This window comes from Nicotiana attenuata, unplaced genomic scaffold (genome assembly GCF_001879085.1).
Source record: "Nicotiana attenuata strain UT unplaced genomic scaffold, NIATTr2, whole genome shotgun sequence".
In the NCBI taxonomy this organism is placed as follows: domain Eukaryota; kingdom Viridiplantae; phylum Streptophyta; class Magnoliopsida; order Solanales; family Solanaceae; genus Nicotiana; species Nicotiana attenuata.
Window position 1 is genome coordinate 25,834 of NW_017673235.1, and position 6,438 is coordinate 32,271.

Here is a 6,438-nt window from a genome sequence, read left to right on the forward strand (position 1 = left end):
AAAGGAGTAGAGGCTAAAGAAATACCAGACGGAAATCCATAAGCTACTACCAGAATTCGACGCATGCCGACTCGACTAGATACCCCGGGCGCAAAACATCGAAGCAGACGGTCTCGCCAAACTGGCGGCAGCAACCAAAAATATCACCAAGGAAAACGTGGTCACCCTCCTCCACTCATCAATAGACCAAATCGAGGTACATTCTATTAATTTAACCTGGGACTGGCGCAACCGCATCATAACATATTTGCAAGAGGGAACACTCCCGCAAGAATAAAAAGAAGCCAAAAAGCTTCGAATACAGACGGCTAGGTACAACCTCATAAATCACGTCCTTTACAAAAGAACGTTCGGCGGCCCTTTGGCCAAATGCCTCGGACCAAATCAAACAAGGCGCGTGCTCGAAGAAGTACACGAGGGCCACTACGGTGCCCATACAGGCAACCGAGCCCTCGTGAGATGCCTCATTCGGGCAGGATACTACTGGCCCACTATGAAAAGGGAAGCAGTGGATTACGTCAAGAAATATGAGCAATGCTGTAACGACCCTAATTTCCCACCCTCGGGGGTCATGATGGCACCTACTCGTAAAAGCTAGGCAAGCCACACATTTAGAATCCATAATACTTTTGTTTTAAACAATGTGTTTAAATGGTTGCAATTTGATTAGGAATAGTTAGTCTTTTAATAATTGATTTCGTGTTTCAAACCAGTAGTCGTTTAGTAGCTGTTCAGTAATTGGTAATTAGTAGTTGTTTGAATTGGTTAAGTAATTTGAGTTAAATTCTTTTGATGTATGATTTTGTTTTTAAATTCAGTGTTTGTTTTCAAGTAGTTATCAGGATTAGTTTAGTTAATCTGGTTATAGCTGAATAAGTCAGACTTTAGTTAGTCATGGGGTTTGGGTTTAGTTAACTAGTGGTAGTAAATTCAAGAGTATCCAGGGGTAATATGGGTTTTATCTAAAATAGAAGTAATGCTAGTATCTCCTAGAACTTTCTAGATAAGGGTACAATTGGACTTTTAGGAAGTTTAAGGTGTTAGCTTGAGGAACAAGTTAGGAAATGAGGGAGCAATTAGCTAAAAGGTAAAATAAAAGAGGGGCTAAAGTGTTAAAACTGAAATCTGGAAGTTGCATATCACTTTGCCTATAAAAGGCAGTGTATGCGACCTTGAATAACAAGTTTCAGCCTCTAAAAATTTCCCCCCAAAATAGTCTATAGTTTCAGATTCAAAAACCTAGATCTAGAATTTGAAATCTCTCTTAGAACTTAAACTTTTCAGAAAATCAAAAAAAAAAAAGAGGAAAAAGCAACAGAAAAATCAAAAAATATTGTTCATTAGAGTTTTCCTCAATCAAGTTTGAATTCCATCATCTCAGTCGGATTTCCAGCTTAGTTAGGATCCAAAAATGGTTTACAATTCCTGCCGGTATTCTGTAATCGAGTTTTGAAGGTTTTTGAGTCAGTTTCAAAGTGAATCTGATCTGTTCGAGATGGTTATATTGACTGTGCATTGGATGTGTTAATCACTGGGTTCATAGCTGGGTTTATGAGGCTGTTTCGGTTCTAGAATTGCTTTTGTCGTTGCTGTTTAACATTGCTGCTTGTCCTTCGCTGCTGCTGACCTCTCCTTTTCTTATTACATTTCAATTTCCAGGTATTCTCCTTGGCCCCGTCTGAACTGTGAAGGATCCATGTAGTTTTGATTTGGAGATTAAATGATGAAGTGCTTGAGTTGATTTCTGAATTTATTTGTTTTTGTTTGGTGTTAAAGTGCGAAACAGTCACGTTTACGGGAAATTCTGTGTCGTTTGTAACAAGTGGACTGTTTTGACTATCATTTTGTATTAGACTATTAATTAACCCAGGAAATTGGTGTTCAGTAACCATGTGAACTGTTAATATTGGCAATGGCATTAGCATAGAAATGGACTCTAGGTCCTCATATGTGATTGAGTATGTACTTGAGATAATACTTAAAACAGAAAATTGAATGCAGTTTTGGTTGCATGTACTTGAGTATAAGTTCAGGGTGTAAGTCAGTTTACATGCTGTAATTGAATTTTGGATTCATTGATCGTTGCAAGCAATGAAGCTTGAGTTCTAAAAAACAATCATTCATGGCTTTGATATAGAAATCAAAAAAATAAAAACACGCAGATAGCTTGAATAACAAATTGCATTGTTGAATTGAATCGTGATTAGTGATTGTCTGGGCTGCACGTTGCATGTGAGATTGAATTTTCATAACTAAACGGATTTGAACCTCGGAACGTCTGTGAATCAGCTAATTTGGACTATAGGTTGACGTGGGGATTTGTCTTACTGGGCTCGAACGCTAAGCCCAAACGGCCTCCTGCAGCTTTCAGGCCCACGGTTGGCCTGCCCTTTGGGCACTTGGATAATGATTTCTTTATATGGGTTGTGTTCAAGGCCCAAAATGATTAAGGATCTGAATTCATATGAGTTCATGAACCCAAGTATAATAATTCTTAAACAATGTTGAATTAGGATTTTTCTTATTAGAGACGAATGAAATACAAATCGTAGTTGCTTTAGATTTGCCTTTTAAATAATAAATGAGATGAGCCTCGCCAAACAAAAAATACATAAATTGCGGGGCCCTCAATAAATGTTTGTGTTAAAATACTTAGATTTCGGGACGGGCCGTTTAGCGAATTTCACGGCCTTCCCCAAAGATAATAACGCGTTAATCGCTTTACGCGCGTTTGTAATAATTTTACCTTCTTAAGTACGGGTGCACATTTATGTGACCCAAATCCAAATCTCAACGAAGTCGAAATGTGTCAAAAATCGCGGGTGCAATTATGTGATGCGTTTCGAGACATGTTTTCACGACGTTGCAATTCCCTTGAAATAATGATAATAAAAGCGGTTCAAAGTTAATAACACATAGGTCAACACATGTACTAAAATCAAACAAATAAGCCAAATATAGCAGTTGAGCGACCGTGCTAGAACCACGGAACTCGGGAATGCCTAACACCTTCTCCCGGGTTAACAGAATTTCTTACTCGGATTTCTGGTGCGCGACTATAATACAGAGTCATTCTTTTCCTGGATTCGGGATTCAACCGGTGACTTGGGACACCATAAATCTCCCAAGTGGCGACTCTGATTTTTAATAACAAATCTCGTTTCGATTGTCCTTTAATTGGAAAAACTCCTTTATGCCCTTACGGAGTGTAGTGAAAAAGGAGGTGTGACACTGTCTGAAACAAGGAATAAAGTCTATCTCGGATACAAAAGGAAACAGATCATAAATAAAGATAGAGGAGATGCCGGGCCTGCGGACGCCTGCAGGACTACCTCGGGAATCTCGGACTGAAGGATAGCTCCCAATCTACTGTTGATGACCAAAATCTACTCCGGGACCTGGATCTGTGCAAAAGAGCACAGAGTGTAGTATCAGCACAACCGACCCCATGTGTTGGTAAGTGCCTAGCCTAACCCCGGCGAAGTAGTGATGAGGCTAGATCAGACTACCACATAAACCTGTGCAATTATATATAATATACAGCGGAAACAAAGCAGAAATAAACAAGTACGGATGGGAGGGGGAAGCATGTTGCGGGGAGATAACAGTTCCGAATAAAGCATCAAGTAAAGAAAGGAACAAAATAGCTACAATGTCAACAAGAAGCAGAAATCAAACAAGTACACGGCATCACCCTTCGTGCTTTTACTCTCGTCCTCACCAAGCAAAAATATAATGAAAACGTGCACGGCATCACCCTTCGTGCTTTTACTCTCTTTCCTCACCAAAGCAATTAGAATAATAAAATGTGCATGTCATCTCCCTTCGTGCTTTTACTCTCTTTCCTCACATATAATCAATAGAATTGGCATGGAATGGTACATCATGCAGCACAGCATCACCCTTCGTGCTTCTACTCTCTTTCCTCACCAAAGCAAACAATGCACGGCATCACCCTTCGTGCTTTAACACTCATCCTCACCCAAACAACAATCACAAACAAGGAAAGGGAAAATAAACAAGAACATATAGGAATCCCGGCAAGGGAGCGACATTTAAACAATCAAATCCTGGCAAGGGAACAACAATTAAATAATTAAATCCCGGCAAGGGAACATTTCAATAACTCTTTCTCTTTCATTCAATTTTTCTTCATAACTCTGCTTTACCACTTGAGCCAATGCTCCAAAGGGTTCAATCATCTCATATACTTTCACAATTCACAATATAACTCGATCCAATGCTCCAAGATGTTCAAAGGACTCCATTCCTTCCACAAACTTTTCACAATAACTAGAAATCATCACCAAAGCATGAAGAATACAATGAAATCAAGATATTCACAATATAAAGACTCACGGTCATGCTAGACACCAACGTATAGATACTCGTTACCATGCCTATACATTGTACACGACTAATGCCACATAGCAAATAGGACTCAACTCCTAATCCCTCAAGCTAAGGTTAGACCAAACACTTACCCCTCGATTCCACCGCCAATTTGCTCGAATCTAGTCACAAATGACTTAATTACATTAATGAACACTAAATGAATCAACCCCAATGCATGAAATGAGTTTTCCAAAGTTTTATCCAAAGAGTCGAAAATCGCCACCGGGCCCACATGGTCAAAACCCGAGGTCCGAACCAAAACCCGATTACCCATTCCCCCACGAACTCAAATATATAATTTGCTTTGAAATCGGACCTCAAATTGAGGTCCAAATCCCCAATTTTTGAAAAACCTAGGTTCTACCCAAAACAGCCAATTTTCCCCATGAAAATCTTTGATTTTAGGTTGAAATCATGTTAAAAGATGTAAATGATTGAAAGAAATGAGTAAAAACTAACTTACAATTAATTTGGAAGAAGATTTGTTCTTGGAAAATCGCCCAAAGGAGTTGTGTTTTGAAAATGGTGTGAAAAATGACTTAAAATCGGTTAAGTATAAAAAATTAACAGGTCTCTGATATGGGAAATGCGAACAGGGGTTCGAAATTGCGAACCCCGACCTCTGCAGATGTGGGAAATGCGAAACAGGGTTTGCATTTGCTAACCCTTCATAATTCCCCAGATTTCGCATTTGCGAAGCAGTAGTCGCAATTGCGACTTCGCATTTGCGAAAGGTCATCTCGCATTTGCGAGGAAGGGTGGCCTGGGCTGGCTTCGTATTTGCGATCCAGCCTTCGCATTTCCTAGCTCGCAATTGCGAGCCAGGCTTCGCATTTGCGAAGCCTGCAGGCCTGAACACACCAGCAAATTTTTAAGTTCAAAATGCACCCCGTGGCCTATCCAAAACTCACCCGAGCCCTCAGGGCTCCAAACCAAACATACACACAACCTCAAAAACATCCTACGGACTTATTCATGCGATCAAATCGCTAAAATAACATCATAAACATCGAATTAAACCTCAAAATCCATGAATTCTTTCAAACTTCATAAAACATCAATTTCTCCAATTTAGGTCCAAATCACGTCAAACGACGTCCGTTTTCAACCAAATTTCATAAGAAGGATTTAAAACATATACAAGACCTGTACCGAGCGCCGGAACCAAAATACGGGCCCGATACCATCACTTTCTAATCGGATTTCATTTCCAATTTCCTTAAACAATTTCAGAAAACAATTTTACTAAAAAATTCATTTCTTGGGCTTGGGACCTCGGAATTCGATTCCGAGTATAGGCCCACGTCCCATATTTTCCTACGGACCCTCCGGGACCGTCAAATCACGGGTCCGGGTTGTTTACCCAAAATGTTGACCAAGGTCAAATTTATTCATTTTAACATCAAAACTTAGCATTTTTCACAGAATTTCTTATTTAAGCTTTCTGGCTACGCGCCCGGACTGCACACGCAAATCGAGGCGACTCTAAATGAGGTTTTCAAGGCCTCGGAGTCATAGAATTCAATTAAGAACAGGTGATGACCATTTGGGTCGTCACATTCTCCACCTCTAAAACAGTTGTTCGTCCTCGAACGGACAGAAGAAGGAAGTACCTGAGTCGGGGAAAAGATGAGGATAACGGCTCCGCATATCGGACTCGGACTCCCAGGTCGATGCCTCAGGAGGCTGACCTCTCCACTGAACACGAACAGAAGGGAAACTCTTCGACCTCAACTGACGAACCTGCTGGTCTAGAATAGCCACCGGCTCCTCCTCATAAGACAAGTCCTTGTCCAACTGGACAGTGCTGAAATCTAACACGTGGGCTGGGTCGCCGTGACACCTCCGAAGCATGGACACATGAAACACTGGATGCAAGGCTGATAAGCTCGGCGGCAAAGCAAGTCTATAAGCCACCTCTCCCACTCGATCAAGAATCTCAAACGGACCAATGAACCTAGGGCTAAGCTTGCCCTTCTTCCCAAATCTCATCACGCCTTTCATAGGCGACACTCGGAGCAATACCCGCTCACCAACCATAAA